We start from the raw sequence: 17,113 nt of genomic DNA on the forward strand, positions 1-17,113 counted from the left end.
CTTTTCTAAAACCAGCTTGAACATCTGGAAGTTCACGGTTCACATATTGCTGAAGCCTGGCTTGGAGAATTTTGAGCATTACTTTACTAGCATGTGAGATGAGTGCAATTGTGTGGTAGTTTGAGCATTCTTTGGCATTGCCTTTCTTTGGGATTGGAATGAAAACTGACCTTTTCCAGTCCTGTGGCCACTGCTGAGTTTTCCAAATCTACTGGCATATTGAGTGCAGCACTTTCACAGCATCATCTTTCAGGATTTGGAATAGTTCAACTGGAATTCCATCACCTCCACTAGCTTTGTTTGTAGTGATGCTTTCTAAGGCCTACTTGACTTCACATTCCAGGATGTCTGGCTCTAGGTGAGTGATCACACCATTGTGATTATCTTGGTCATGAAGATCTTTTTTGTACAGTTCTTCTGTGTATTCTTGCCATCTCTTCTTAATATCTTCTGCTTCTGTTAGGTCCATACCATTTCTGTCCTTTATGGAGTCCATCTTTGCATGAAATGTTCCCTTGGTATCTCTAATTTTCTTGAAGAGATCTCTAATCTTTCCCATTCTGTTGTTTTCCTCTATTTCTTTGCATTCATCACTGAAGAAGGCTTTCTTATCTCTTCTTGCTATTCTTTGGAACTCTGCATTCAAATGGGAATATCTTTCCTTTTCTCCTTTGCTTTTCGCTTCTCTTCTTTTCACAGCTATTTGTAAGGCCTCCCCAGGAGCCATTTTGCTTTTTTGCATTTCTTTTCCATGGGGATAGTCTTGATCCCTGTCTCCTGTACAATGTCATGAACCTCATTCCATAGTTCATCAAGCACTCTATCTATCAGATCTAGGCCCTTAAATCTATTTCTCACTTCCACTGTGTAATCATAAAGGGATTTGATTTAGGTCATACCTGAATGGTCTAGTGGTTTCCCCTCTTTCTTCAATTTAAGTCTGAATTTGGCAATAAGGAGTTCATGGTCTGAGCCACAGTCAGCTCCAGGTCTTGTTTTTGCTGACTGTATAGAGCTTCTCCATCTTTGGCTGCAAAGAATATAATCAGTGTGATTTCAGTGTTGACCATCTGGTGATGTCCATGTGTAGAGTCTTCTCTTGTGTTGTTGGAAGAGGGTGTTTGCTATGACCAGTGCATTTTCTTGGCAAAACTCTATTAGTCTTTGCCCTGCTTCATTCCATATTCCAAGGCCAAATTTGCCTGTTACTCCAGGTGTTTCTTGACTTCCTACTTTTGCATTCCAGTCCCCTATAATGAAAAGGACATCTTTTTTGGGTGTTAGTTCTAAAAGGTCTTATAGGTCTTCATAGAACCGTTCAACTTCAGTTTCTTCAGCGTTACTGGTTGGGGCATAGACTTGGATTACTATGATATTGAATGGTTTGCCTTGGAAACGAACAGAGATCATTCTGTCATTTTTGAGATTGCATCCAAGTACTGCATTTCGGACTCTTTTGTTGACCATGATGACTACTCCATTTCTTCTGAGGGATTAAGGTAAGAGAAATGCAAGTAAGACGGTAGGTGTTGCAAGAGGGCATCAGAGGGTAGACACACTGAAACCATACTCACAGAAAATTAGTCAACCTAATCACACTAGGACCACAGCCTTGTCTAACTCGGTGAAACTAAGCCATGCCCATGGGGCAACCCAAGATGGGCGGGTCATGGTGGAGAGATCTGACAGAATGTGGTCCACTGGAGAAGGGAATGGCAAACCACTTCAGTATTCTTGCCTTGAGAACACCATGAACAATATGAAAAGGCAAAATGATAGGATACTGAAAGAGGAACTCCCCAGGTTGGTAGACGCCCAATATGCTGCTGGAGATCAGTGGAGAAATAACTCCAGAAAGAATGAAAGAATGGAGCCAAAGCAAAAAGAATACCCAGCTGTGGATCTGACTGGTGATAGAAGCAAGGTCTGTTGCTGTAAAGAACAATATTGCATAGGAACCTGGAATGTCAGGTCCATGAATCAAGGCAAATTGGAAGTGGTCAAACAAGAGATGGCAAGAGTGAATGTCGACATTCTAGGAATCAGCAAACTAAAATGGACTGGAATGGGTGAATTTAACTCGGATAGAAGGCTTAGCAAACTTATTATCTTAATGTTCCCATAAATTTGAAAAATCAGTCTTTACAAGAACGTACATTTCCCTTTCTATCATTCCCATTGTCAGGACTCAAGATGCCTTCATCAAGCATCTATTGTGCTATTATACTGAGAATTCAGTGCCTTCTGCAGACCTACAGTTTAATTTTTGAAAAAACTGATTGGGACTCTCAAAATTAGATGAAGGAGACTTGATAAAGTATTTGTTTATTGTCAATCTTTGTGATTTTATTTTGTGAAATGTACCTATATGAGAAAAAACAAGAAACACTGAAAAATTACCTTTCTGTAATACATAGTATTATTATCCCAGGCTCCCTTGTCCCTGGGATTCTCCAGGAAAGAACACTGGAGTGGATTTCCATTTCCTTCTCCAATGCATGAAAGTGAAAAGTGAAAGTGAAGTCACTCAGTCATGTCCGACCCTCAGCGACCCCATGGACTGCAGCCTATCAGGCTCCTCCGTCCATGGGATTTTCCAGCCAAGAGTACTGGAGTGGGTTGCCATTGCCTTCTCTGAATACATAGTATAAATAGTAGCAAAAAGAAGTCTGTGTGGGTTATTTTTCAAGTGTACATGTGTATATAGAGAGAATCTAAATCCTAAGAATATAAAAATTTAAGAGCTAATGCTGTTGATTTTTCTTCACTTTCTTGCTTCAACACCTGAATGCATCCCTCAATAATAAGACCCGTTATTACAATTTTTTACACACATGATAAAGAAATGGAGGCACAGAAATGTGAACTTTTTTGCTCAAGTCACAAGCCAGTTTAGTGAGGGAAGCAAGTTTCTTCCTTCTCAATTCAGCATCGCTTCTTTTTCATCAGTATCTCTTGCTTGTCTTTAAGCTTAAGGAGGTAATTTCAGAACTCCAGTATCTGAATTTCACATGAGAGCCGGAGATATGCCTCTGGACATTTGCTTTCTAGATAAAGGGATACCGGATTCAATTGCCATGTTTCAGGGCATGGACCTACAGAGTCATTTTCTTCCTTCTTCAGTGCTCATCTATTAAGCTACTTTTGTTCCTTTTATTTCTTGCCCAACTCCCCCATATCTCAGTTATTTTCTCCTTCTTTGTCAAATGTTCACAAGTTTAGAGAACAGGGACTGTGCTCCTTTGGAAGACAGAGTTTGTATTCCAGACATGAATAGATCTCCCTTCGTGAGCCTCTTCCCTAGCCCGTGTATTCCTACACTGGTCCCTCCATTCTGCAGCATTTCATGAACCTCTGGTCCCCAAGCTTTCTGGTCTTACTCTGACATTTGGTAAACCGTGTAGGAAAAGCTGCTTCTATGCATCCCTGTATACATTCCAGATAATAAAGAAAAAGTATTTGGGAAAAATTAGAAATGAACAATTCTCAAAAGTTTCCTTTAGATTGATTTATTGGCTGACCTCTCTGTACCTTTCTAACAAAATTGCTATTAGAAACAGGCCCATCTATTCCATTTCACCACATGTGACCCCATTAAATTCATGGCCAGCTTTCCGTTGTATAGGAGTCTATAAAGCTTTGCAGGCTTGTTGCCAGCATTTAGCTTCCCTGGTAAAAACAAATGACTTTAATGATAATTGAACACGAAGGAAAATACTTTTAAAACATCTCTATCTTATAGATTATTACAAAATGTTTGAAAACTTGATCAAAATTAATTTTGTAGATAACTGCAAAATATATTCCAGTTTGTCTACCTGTCCCATTTTTTGGGTAGTGTCCATGTGGAAAGGACACAGTTATGGTCAGCTTTTTTTTTTTTTTTTCTTTGTCTCTGATATTAGTTTTGCTTCCTGTGGATATTTACTTCCAGCACAAAACACTGAATGAAACATTTACAGAAGTTTTAGGAATGATAGCTTTTCTAATTTTCTTAAATTCATGTTTCCCAAATTTTTAACTAAGCTCATAAAAATTTCTAACAGCTTTGTTAACTAGTAAAATTTTAATTAAAAAGCACAATCATGTTTAAAGAAAAAAACAAAATCTGGTTTTCGCTAATAGCTGTGTGATTTTGTCAGAAAAGTCTTCCTTTATAAAAGTCTCCTCAGTGCAAAAAAACTATAAATACAGTAGCATCTCCAAAATTTTGAAAATAGTCACACTACTCTTTCCTCCTGCCCGATTTAAAAATATGTGACAAAGGAAGAGAATTGGAAAAAACCCTCTTCCCATACCCTGTCTGGCTAATTCAGACCAACTGGGAAAAATCACATGATGGACAACAGATCAAAAATCCAGGCTGAAAACGGCCAAATCTATGAATAGCAGATATGGGAACTGGCCCAAGGCTTGTGTGTAGAAGGGTGACAGATAAAAATAGTGCCCTAAATTTTTCAAAGGTGATTTGAAACCTCCCAGTATAGATGACCTTGCTACTGAAAATAAGACGACAGGGGCGAAGTTGAAATTGCAACCCGTTTCAAGAATCTATAGACTTAAGCTAATGTTCAAGAAAAAGAGCTGATTCCCTCCTCATCAGCAAGCTACACACAGCCACAGAGCATTTCTTTTTCTCTGACGAATTCTTAATATATTTATCCTTCCCCTCTTGTCCTTTCAAGAAAGGAAGGCATCAGCCCAAGATCATCAAAAAAGATCCCATTTTCAGTTCCCTCCTGCTGATGAAAGCAATGTCCAGGAGACAAGCAAGAGGTAGGCTCAGTGACAAAATAAATGAAAATATATATATTTCTCACATCATCAACCTTTTTTTTGTTTTGCTGGACATTCTTCATTATGCCTTTGCTGTCCCATTGTGCTTGAGATCAGTGGGGGTGTGGCTTGCAGCTGCTTAAACAGAAAAGTTTTCAAAACTTACTGGCTCCCATATCAACTAGGTACAAAGATAAAGGCTGTGCCACTTAAATTTTTTTTTTTTTTTTATTTTCTGCTTTTGAGAAAGGAACAAAGAGTACAGAAGGAAGTTGTTTTTGAATGTCCACTTCTGAAGTTCTTCACCTCTCCTCCTTGCTCTGCTGTTGATTAAAATATCTTCACATGTTTCCAAGGCTCTCTAAGCTGGAGGGGGAGAGTTTGGTGACAGTGAGGAATACCATTAGTGAGATTTCTTTTGGTGATAGACAGATGTAAATGTATCCTTCTAATTCTCTGCTCTCAGGTCTCTGCCTGCAGATGGATGTTAATAATTAGCAGTTGCATCTCCTCCCTCTTTATCAAATTGGATTCTCCATAAATTCATCATTTCTTTTTTATTTTCTCAAAGTAGCAGCAACTCTGACAGCCTCCCTTTGTTCTTGTGTTTATAAATAATTTATAACGCAGAAATATCTCTTCTTAGTCTTAAAACATAAACTAATGGAATAACACAACATACTGGCCCAAACTACCTTCTACTCGGGGAGAGAGACAACCTTGGAGTAGGGTGGAGGAGGCTTAGAGCGCCGTTCTTAACAAAGGGAGGCTGAAGATCAGATGAAAAACAAAAAACAAAAAGCATTTATCCACCTGAATGTAGTCTTTTTGTTTTAATTTTCCCCTCTTCCAGTTGCTAGCAAGGTATGGGAGTTCTAGACAGTATGAGCAAATTCTTTTGTGATTTCTTATCCAAATATTATACCTTGTTCAAATTCCCAAATACAAAATCCATTTCATTAAGCTATAAAAAAAGAGACTATTATTCAGTTAAAGCATCCACAGATGCTAAAAACATACTATGGTACATTTATTCAACAACTGTATTCTCATAACCCATGTACAATCTTTAAACACCAAATTACAGGGATTTGGTCCAAATTAGCAATAAAATACAATGTGTTAGCCCTCTATTGGGTAGTAATGACTGTGTAGTTTTCCTTGCATACCCAGTGGCCTTGTAGGCAGCTTCATAACTATTTCATGTAGTCACTAACACAGTGTTATAACACATACGACTAGGATTTGTTCTAGTTAAGGTAAATAAAATAATGTTGAAACTGTTTTTCTAAGCTTAGATCTTTTGTGGAAGTGGTTTTAAAATTTTTCTTATATTGCTGTAGGCTTGCATATCACATCATAGGAGATAGCTTATAAGTCATCATTTGATATCCTGGAAATATATTCAGGTTGTAGATAAATATTCCGCCTAACAATGCTAATGCAGAATGTTTGGCATGTAATTTAGATAGGAATCTGAACACCTCCTTACATTAGCTGTTAAGATTTCGCACTGAAGTAGAAATAATATCTTATCTTCCATCTGGAAATGGGACATCGAATAGTGACACAAGTTATTTATAGAGTTACTCAAAAGAAGAGTGGTGACAGAGTAACTACAAAGCAATTCTCTGGGTCGCTGCTGCAGTATAAAGCCGGATAAATAAATAGTGCCAGGGTAAACAATTTGGGAGAGGTCTGATTTTATAAAGCATAAAGGTAACTTGTGTTCCTGTTGGGGTGGACTTCAGTTTGCATGTTGGTTTCTGAAGCATGCTTTAGAAGTTCTAGCTGACCCTGGAGAGTGACACATGCTTGCATGGCACATTCAGGCCATTTTTACCTTTAGGAAGTTTGGGGAGGAAGCCATTCCATTGCCAGAGATGGAGCCTCAATACCGTCCAGAAAGACAAATATACTTTGAGACTTAAACTGACTGAATGAAGGAACTGGTTTAACTGGAGAGGAATTTGGCTGGTATTCTGGGTCAGGTCCTCTCTCATGGTCCCAATTGTCTTGCTCTTGGCAAATGATTTATTTTTCTCTTAAAATGGAGTGGGATTAATATCTTGACTTGGGGCTTTGAAATGTTTTCTCCCCAGAAACAGGAGCCAGCATTATGGGTTGGCATGATTCAGGCATAAAGCAGTAAGGGAAGTGTTTTTTTGTCGAGGTACTGGGGACAAAATAATTACTGGATTGTACTGCAGCCCAACAATTAAGAAGAAATAAAATCCTTTCTTTGGCTTAAAAACATTTCTACTTAAGTACTGGGGCTCCTCCCCCTCCCACTGGCCCACCCACAGCATATTTTCTGAACTCTGTCTTTATCTCTGGGGTCTTTCTGGGGCAGGCAAGTAGCAGTATATCTCAGAGAAAAATATTTTTTATTCAAAGCAGAGAATGTAAAATGCCTTAGTGTCTCCTACATTAAAAAAAAAATTATGTTTCTCTAGAAATTGACAAAGTAACTTTCAGGGTGCATATGTGGGTGTGGGACTGGGGAGACATAAGTAAGTAAGGTGAGAGCCTTGCACTTTGGGGCAGAATTTCACAGGAGGAAAACATGATTTTGAAAAGACCGTTTGTGGCAATCGAGAGAACTAAAGGGAAGAAGACAAAAATCCTACAGAACTTAGCTATTAGATAATTGCTCAATTTAATGATGTTCTGATGGGATTAGAACATCTTCCAAAATTCTGGAATCTTCCCAACTGCCAACTGTGTCCTTATATGTATGGCAGGATATTTGTTTCTCTATTCAGGCCCTTGTCATCTTGCTAATTCTGTACTTGGCTAAATGGCTGAAGATGTTTTGGTTGTGTAAGGCAATTCTTGTTCCCAGCTGCATAAAACTGCTATTATTAATTACCTCCTTTGGCCTAACATTATGCCTTTATAACACATGTATTGTCAGGCTCTCTGCGATTATTGGAAGGCTATGCCGTACACAAAGGCATTAAGCTTAAAACAATAGAAGCTGCTTATTTGATAGTAGGAGATGTCAGGGGGAGACAAGCACAGTTGGCTAGAGCTGACTCGAAGCTCGTCATAAGAAAATAAGGGGCGAGCTGATCACAGCACAGCATTAACTGCATGTGAGAGACACACAGTTCTACATGGCAGCTTCCATCATGCATTTCCCATGGAAGAAGGGGGGAAATGGGCTCTGAGTAAATGATGGGTGAATCCAGGATCAATTGTAGTGTATGACAAGACACTTTCTCTCTTTGTTTAATATATAAATCAGGAGCACTTATGAATTGATATTAATTAAAATAATGTATTTGCTTTCTTTCAACAGTAATGTCAGCCTTGTTAAAAAACGGAACACTAAATCTTCATTAGACTTTCAATATTAAAAAACTTGCATGAAATATGAATTAACATTTAACTTGTTGCTAGTTAGATTAAAGGGGAGAGAATGCAATAGGCATTTAGCATTTTGGACAAAAGCAGAATCAATTTTCCCAAATCCAGGAGTAAGTTGGTCTCTAGAGGCCTCACAGATCAGGGAATCATCCATCATTACCTTCTAACAAGAGTGACTACATCCCAAATGGAATTACTAAATGCTATCACATCCATGGAATTAAGTTCCTAGCAAAAGGCTAATGCATGGTAAACCACCAAAATGTCTGAATATGAAAATTCAGCTTATAAAGATCCTTAGAGTTCTATTAATATCTATCTGGGGATGTGAACAAAAAACAGCCTTTGTTTTAGAATAAAGCATGTATGCATTTAATTTTTCTACAGTCTTTTCCACACCTAGAGAAATTATGAAAAGCTTAAATGTCATTGTTACTTAGCTAAGTCAAATTTCGGGAATCAGTGGCTACTTGGAGGGGAACAAGTAGGTAAAAGGCTTTTATTCATTCTGTTCAGATGGATATTTGATATCTCCTGATCTTTGCACTGGTGGCCTGAAATTAGAATAGACATAATTGAAATGACCAGGCTGAGACCTCATATTGCATTCAAAAATGCATTATGAAACTCCAGTGATATTATCGGCAGTGTGTTGTCTTAGGTGAAAGCTGCTCATAAATGAGCTTGCTTATAAAATATGCCATCGATCTTATAATTACATTCCACCTGGATTTATATGTTTGGAAAATGTGATTGAATTTTAGACCTCTCTCTGTGGGATGGCATGTACATGCATAGACCAACCACAAGATGGTGGTATGGTGTCACTGTATTTTTAAGAACAACAAGAAAAGGGGGTTTGTTTAATGAGCTTGCACTCACAAGCCTGCTCATCTAGTGAACTGTGACTTTTCAAATACCAACCTATTAATGTCAGAGGCAATACTGAAGGGAACAGTTGTGTTTGATTTAAAAAATACAGACAATGTGGAGTCCACTATGGCCCAGTATCTATCACCTATGGGGCTCCATTCATGCCTAATGCTTTTATTCAAGCTAAGACCTAGTTTTTATATATCAGATTAATACATATCTACAGCTTTGCACCTTTCTAGTTTGATTTTTTTATCATCAGGGCTCACCGGGGCCATTTTCATTCCCTTACTAGAGCATCTGCAAGCAGGTGGATTAGAGATAACTCTCATTGTGCTTTGTTTTTCTCCCGACACTGTCATTAATCATTCCTTAAGCCACACTTCAACTTCTAGTAATCAGGACTGGCTGCTCCTGAGCTGCACAAGAATTGCCTCTCACAGTGTAATATGGAATTGGAAGCGAATGGCTGAGGCCAGACGCCTCTTCTGCATTCCCCATCTATCTCATCATTTAGGTATTTATCCATCTCGGGCTTGTACAGAGAGCACCTCTCTCCTTCCCATGAGGACGCAGATTGCAACAGAGGATCAGATTTGTTACCAGGCTTTGGGCTTTGATTGTCCTCTTATAAGTTTGGGATTAAAGTGAAATTTCCCACAGGGCTATGCAGGATTTGCTAGCATTTAACTGTTTAACCTGGCTGTTTGTGAATGAGAATCCTGTGGTCAACTATTCCGTAGAGAATATTATGGTAAGCCGAGCCTGAGAGGTACACATTCCGGTGTGTGCCTGTAAAGACTGGTGCAGTTGATTCCAATTAACTTCATATCTGATATCAATTGTTTTCATGTACACAGAGAGCAGTGATCCTAAGGTAAAAAAGAAAGCCAAAGCGTTCCCTTTTATGAAACATAGATGTCAGTTTTAAATAAATGCAAATCTGTTCCCTCAAAATTATGATTTCCACTTATCCTTTTTACACTGATTAGAGAATTAATCAGCTTGGCATTGGGTTGTTTTCTATTTTGTGTAGTTTTTTTATGTTCTGTAATTTGTTTACTAATTTCAATCTAACAGTGATTTGATTATTCAACATGCTTTGAATATAACCAAAACAGAAATACATTTTGTGAATTTATTTATACTTACTACTCTCACATTGATAAATATGTACTTTAGAATTACGTATCTAGGTTATATGCAGAACTTAGATATAGTTCCCTAATTCTTTGCTATTTCTGAAGAGGAATTTAGAAAAATTCAAAGAATTTTTCTAATCTGCTCTTTATTCCCTAAATCAAAGCAGTGGGGGATTGAGGGAAGAATTATTCAAAAATCATGTCCTTGTTATCTATTTTTGTTGTTTTTTAAATTGTGACTACTGAAGGGAAGGATTTGAAAGACATCAAAATCATTGTTACCCAGTGTTGAGGGGTTGTATGTCCATCCACTGCAGTTATTCTCTTTAATGTGAATATGTTTTTTAAGTATCTAAAAAGATAGTGCTCATTTTGTTTGTCTCATCAGAAGAAGCAGAACAATGAGGTGACAGAAATATGGAATTTAGCAAGCCATTTAAAGCTTATGGTGAAACTCGGCTTTTGCAAGGGACCGGATCACATCATTAAACCTTTTATTCTTCCACAGATCCTCTGTTACATTTTTAACCTCAGTTTTGCAATGGTAAAAGAAAGTGAAACATATACGTAAACAGAAATAACTTTAAAAAAATCTGTTTTTTTAAAAAATTAATCACAACAGATCGAAAGAACAAAAAAAAGAAAAACAATTTTAAGCAACTCACTGGATATCCTTTTGTAATGGTTAGTGTAATGGCAAATTGATGATTTTCACGGGGGAGAGGACCAGAAAGTGGTGAGGGTAGAGTGGCCTGTAGACTAATTTATTTGTTTTGTTATATTTGAGTCAGATACCCTCTTATTAGGGAGCAGCCTTCAAAGCAGTTTTGATGGACACTGATCTTGAGCCTGGTGGGAGCTTTGGGGTTATAAAACAAGAACACCACGGGGTTGGTTTAACCCTATTTACTATATCCACAGAATTAGAGAGGTACTGAATTAGGAGTATGTGGGGGGAAAGTTCTCTCTTTCTTTTTTAAATGCAAGAGAAATCTTCTCCAGATTCACATGAGTAATTTTCAGCTCTGTATTATGCTCCTGAAGTAACCTCTTCATTCCCATTGTTTTAGTGTGAAATCATTTCCTTGGGAGATAATTAGAGTTGCTCCATTTATTACATTAAATGATTAGCATGCACTTGAAATGATCCAGTGTATTTTCCTTTATTGCTGATGACTCTTAAATATGGGCCTCTATTCTTAATGGATAAATTAAGGTTGTCTTGGCTCTTTGTAGCCGACTCTGTAGCCAAACAAGAGTGACTTTCTTTTTCAAACATAGGCCAGGTGTGCTATGGCTGAGGTCTAGGTTTGAAGAGATTCTATTCATATGAATATCCCACCTGGTTCAACAAAGAGCTCGATAACACTGCTTAAAGGGTTTCTCTCCCAATCCCCTTAATAAAAATGCTTTTAATGACAGCACTTTATCTGGCACTACTCATCCTATATGTGGAGTAAGTAAGTTTAACATAAAGTGACCCATGATCACATTTCAAAAAAGTACCTCACAGGAAAGGCACGCACATTATCTGAGTAAGCAATGTGCCCTATGAGCCTTGGAAAAATGGTATTTTAAGAATTACCAAATATAGATTTCATTTGGATGCAAGTGCTTCTTGGTCTCTTTGAACTAGCTTGGTTGCGTAGCTGACAGAGTCATTTGAAATCTACTGGAAAGTTTGGATCAAGCAGCCACTGCATGCTAAACAGGCAACATTGCATGCATAATTAGGGAGAGAAACCTGATGCATCTTGTAGTTAATTTTCAGATTTTCACAAAATAATAATATATGGGATAATTTTAACCATAATGTATGTTTGTCAGAAAATTTTAAACTTGTATTTAGTTGCAAGATGTATGGATGCACAGATATAATAAAGGTTAACAAGGATGAGGAAGTTTTCCAGTTTTTCCAGTTTTACATTTGTCCACTCTGTCTGAATGTATGTTGATCTTTAATAAATTTCATTATTGAGAGAATTTTACGTAACAAGAATTCAAAGAAAACTAAAAAATTCTTCCTGCAAACTTCAAATAGTTTTATATGTTTTGAGGACGAGATCATTTTTTCTGCGATCTAGACATGATGATTCAAAACTCGTCATTTTGCCTTTATTGATTTGTTTATGTTTATTGTGTTCTAATAGCATCACTATTTTCAAGAAAATGCTGTGAGTTGCTGCAGGAGGTTTACGGTTCTTGGCAGCAACTGGAGAATTAACAAGAAGGAAAAGAAGCTTGCGGTGTGAAGTCAAGTTCTATCCTTTGGCAACTGTGATCCCCTTGTCCCACAGAGGGTGAAACTGCTTGTGTTCCCATACTCTAATTTTTCAGGTATAGTGAGTAGAGGAATAAACCACCAGAAATCAGGTATTCCCTTAGCTAGTGAGTAGAATTTAATACTTCTCTCATATAATGCATTTACTACTTCTCTCTTATAATTCATATCCTGGGAATGATCACATAAATTCTCTGTAAACAGTAGCTAGCATTTTACCACCACGCAGTCAAATAAAAAGCACTGGTAGAAAAGTTTTTGGATCTTAACTATGGTCTTCAGAAGAGATTCCTGTTGATACTTAGATTCCTGTCAATTACTTACTTTATGTTTTGGACCGAAAATACTCAAACACCAATGACAACAACAAAAAGACTCTTTTTATTTGTCTGTTATTTTCTGAGGATGGTTTTAGCCCTACAAGTCCTCTAAGCAATTGTGCAGAATTTCTTTTAGAAGTTATTTAAAATATAATAAATTAAAAATGGCAATGTTTTGGTTAAATATCAAAATAATCTTAAATATCCTTGTATTTTTCTGTTCACTTTGATTAAAACTTTGCATGTTTAACCTTTTATATGATAGCAAAATTGGGATCTGGCTGAGCCACACTGACTTGGGAAAGCACTATTTCTAAAGATCTGCTGTATAACGACATTCTCTCTGCTTATATTCCACATTTTTTTTTGGAAAGGTCCTCCTATCCAAGTTTACTTAGGTAGGACATGTCACTGAAGGAGAGTAGAGAGCCTTCTAGATCATCCACAGACATGCTAGGATTTGTCTGGACACACACAGTGGTGATTCAGGACTTCCACCAGCCCCTTAACCAGAGGGGAGCCTCCTCCCACCCTAGATGGAAATGTTATTTACAAATGAGAAATTGGGAGCAATCCAGTGTGATTAGGTATAGTCCTTATTGATGAATATTGTCACCAAAATACGATTTTAATTCTATGCAACACAGATTGTATTTAACTTACTTTAAGTGGATAATGGTCAAATTGTATTACCCTTTAGCTAACCATTCCAAAGGGTCTTTGAGAGATGGCAAACTCAATTAATAAAAAGGCATTGGCAGTCTATTTATAGTAAACCTATCTTTAATTTCTTTAAGAACTTCTGAGAGCACTGTCAGTGAATGGCGTTCTGAATTGGAGAAGATATATTATCCGAAAAGAGTACTGTAATGTTGTTTAGCTCTGGCAGGAGAATCCTCAGAGTAAGGATGCTTGAAAGTCATCATCAGTGTCCTTATAGGAAAAATGATCCACTTGCAAACGATGGAGATGGAGGATAGGTTTAAATTGTGTTTCTTTTTTAACTTTGTGAATTTCTTTTTAGTGTATGTATCCTTTTCAAAAGATGAAGTTATAACAGTACTAATACTAGTGCTATGGAAGGTTACAGTGTCTGAACATCATCTCTCTCAAACATTTATTCCATTTAAACAAAAATACATGATAGAGAGCATTTCTATTATTCACAGGAAATCACACAATATAATGGTTTCTAGCACTCCTTTTGTAATAGCTTATTTAAATACTTGGGGCTGCAATTCAGATTTCGACTTTGTTCAGACTTCACAGAAATACTTTATTCAATTGATCACATTTTTATTCTTTATTATGCTCTGAATCGCCTTTGATTTCTTAGAATACCAGAAGTAAAAATCAAGTCTGTAGTCAGGTAAAATGCAAAATTCCTCCCATGCATTTACTTAAAGACAAAATAAAAATAAAAACAGAAACCAAACAAAAACAAAGTAATAAATATAAAAATAGAAAAAAGTGCTTCACACTAATAATTTAACAAAAATCCAAATATATTATGTTTAAGGACAACTATGGTCTATGGATTATTTTATCTTTTAGAAATTTGATATTTTATACAAACTTGTTATTTTATACAAATTCTTTAGATGGAAATTTTGTTTCTTCTAGCAGCCTATTACAATATTAGACATTTATGAAGACAACCAGAAATCTCAGCTGATGCTTTAGTGATTGCCTCAGATTAAAGACAACTCCACCCCTAAAAGTAAATCTCATAAATATACATGAATTCACAAAAACTGGCTAAAATCTTAACTTTTAATAAGCTTGTGTTTCAGTAGTATTTTAAATTTAAAGAAGAATGACTGTAGCCCTTGTGGTTGACACATTAGGGCGGCATAACTTCTCTTTATTAAAACTTTATCGTGCAATTTACAGTCTAGAAAAAGCTTTAAAGCACTTCTGTGCACTTTTAGAAAGAAAAAAAAAAAGAGAGGGAAACAAAACTAGAACAGAAATTGATGATACCATAATATATATTTCAAAAGTACTTTTAATTTTGCCTCTATGGCAATAAGAGAAAGTTTGCTAGAATTAATCCATAGAACAAGAGCAATTCTATTACTACAAAGAAGATGACATAAAGCACCAAAGTGGAAGGAATTCAGACTCCCGGGCTGGTACATTTTGTTTTTTCTGTCTGAGCCCTCCCAGGTGAAAATGGAGCACCTATAATAACATATTGGATATTTAACTTTATTATGATAATGCTGCAGTCCCTAAAGGAAAGATTCATGGAAACATATCTGTGCGTGCCTCAATATAATAGAAGTAAAAGACGCCACAGTTACAATACATAATTTAACTATGCAAATACAGACTTAGGTATGTAGTGATTTATCCAGTTGCAATAGCTTGAAATTCTTTGAGAGGATTTTTAAAGACTTTATTGTCTAAAAATGAATATTTATAATGCTTTAAAGACAGTGGTTACTTAACGGCTAGGCTGTGATGTTTGGAACCATAAAGAATGAAATGAAAAAACATATTTAGAAAACTTCTAAGTGTGTTTTGAATAGATTCTGTGAAGACGGATCAAATTAGTTGAAATGATAGAACTCCTTTTAGAATGTGATACCCATATTTATATATTTGTCATATGTATTATATATATACATAAAACCTATATAACTATGGAGTTTTATTCCAATATTTTTAATGTCAAATTAAGGTACCTATTTATTGTTTATTTATTTAGTTTTTTGTTCCCAGGAAACTAAGATATTTCTTTTATGGTCATGTGAAACTGTTTTTATATATTGAAACAGAAACATCAAAATTCATTAAGAACAAAGCTCTGGAATATTAATCTGTCTGCCAGTTCTCAGTCTACTGTGAATTCATCTGCATGTAAGTCTCAAAAGTAAATATCCAAATAGAAATCCTCAGTGATTTCAGTAGTATTAACAGATTTGCCTTTTATTAAAAACACAATGCTTAAGAATCTTATGATATCGGTGATCTGAATAAACAGATCAGTAAAGTAGAAAACAGTTTGCCCTCCCATGTTTTATACTAAATCTATGTGAAGAAGCTTACGTTGCTTGCAAAGTTTCAAATGTTATTTGATTTATATGCACTTGAAAGAGAAATTCCCCTTGAAATAACAAGGACAAAATGTCCAAAGACATGGTAAATATATAGTTTCTTAATTGCAAAGCCAAAATAGATTACACACAGCCTTGCAAAATCTAAGACATCTGCTTTGTTTGAGGCAAGAAGAAAGACATCTGGGAGCTTGAATGTTTCTTTGTGACCCGCTCCAGTGTGAGCAACCTTGTAGTTAACTAGGCTTTTAGTCAGGTCCGCAGAAAGATCATTGCCTGGACTCTGCCTCAGAGGCTGACGAGGACCCAGGCCAAAGCTGAAATGTCATCTCTCAAAGATCACTGAAGGCAGGCACTCGGGGTGGAAGTGTCGTAACTGGGGCAGTGTAATAACAGCCGTCAACCATTTATCTCTCTGGCAATCACACACCGACACACATGAAATAATCAATGGAGCAGAAAAAAAAATTTAAACCTAAAAATAAAAAAAGAAGTCAGCGCCCTTGTTCTAGATTCATTTTGTTTCTGACTAATTTGTTATCCTGTTATTATTTTCAACTACCCTTAAATGCTGGCGTCTTTCATCATACAGGAAACCTTTGGTGATTTCATCTGGCATTGGTGGGATGAATTCACACTAAAAAAAATTTCAATTACGGGCTTCTGCAATTACATTTGACTTCTCTAACGGCAGAGAAGCCACAATAAAGTAGCTCTTCTGTTGTTTAGTTATATTCCTGGCTAATGTTATGTGTGTTCAGTCTAGGGCAGAGTGGTTTATTTGTTCAAAGCTGCCTCCTTGATGTTTGGGTTTATTTGCTTGTTCGTCAGCCAAAATGAGTGCCCTTCTCCTGTGGTTCCTGTCCCTGTGTGACTTTGTAACAGAGTCCAGATGCAGTGTGAGGGCTTGTGCAGTTTGACAAACAAAACCAAACCCCAAATTGCCTACGAGTTGTTGATAAATCTTTCCATTGGAATTATACTTTTCTAAGTGGCAGAGATACAAGATTCACTTCTTATTCGGTATTTGAATGTGTGGACAGCACATTTAATTGCTCCCCATAGGCAGAAATTTGGCAGGGAGAGAGCAATGCGTTTTAATCGGTCTGTCTAGCTATATTTTAAAGCACCCCTTACCACCACGCCTGCATATTCGTGTTGGCATTAATAGAACAAAAATGTGTATTGGACTTGAAAGGTGTTTTGATGGTAGGTAAACACATTTATTTTTCATCTGATTCTGTTTTCTGTACTTACAATGCCAAAAAGGCAGCTGACAGAATGGTG

At 36.7% G+C, this 17,113-nt stretch overlaps 1 long non-coding RNA gene across 5 annotated transcripts in view; it reads left to right on the top strand.

The window, feature by feature from the left end:
• The window catches only part of LOC147364790 (uncharacterized), a 438,829-nt gene that overhangs the window by 120,099 nt on the left and 301,617 nt on the right, over positions 1-17,113 (top strand). The window contains exon 3 of one of the 5 annotated variants that reach the window (XR_015133715.1): positions 12,314-12,966. The exons of the other annotated variants lie outside the window; for them this stretch is intronic. This is a non-coding gene — a long non-coding RNA (uncharacterized LOC147364790). Of the gene's footprint in view, positions 1-12,313; positions 12,967-17,113 lie in introns of those variants that run through there. 5 annotated transcript variants of the gene reach the window in all.

This window comes from Bos grunniens, chromosome 10 (genome assembly GCF_055505025.1).
Source record: "Bos grunniens cultivar Pamir isolate PY7600 chromosome 10, Bosgru_T2T1.0, whole genome shotgun sequence".
NCBI classification, from domain to species: Eukaryota; Metazoa; Chordata; class Mammalia; order Artiodactyla; family Bovidae; genus Bos; species Bos grunniens.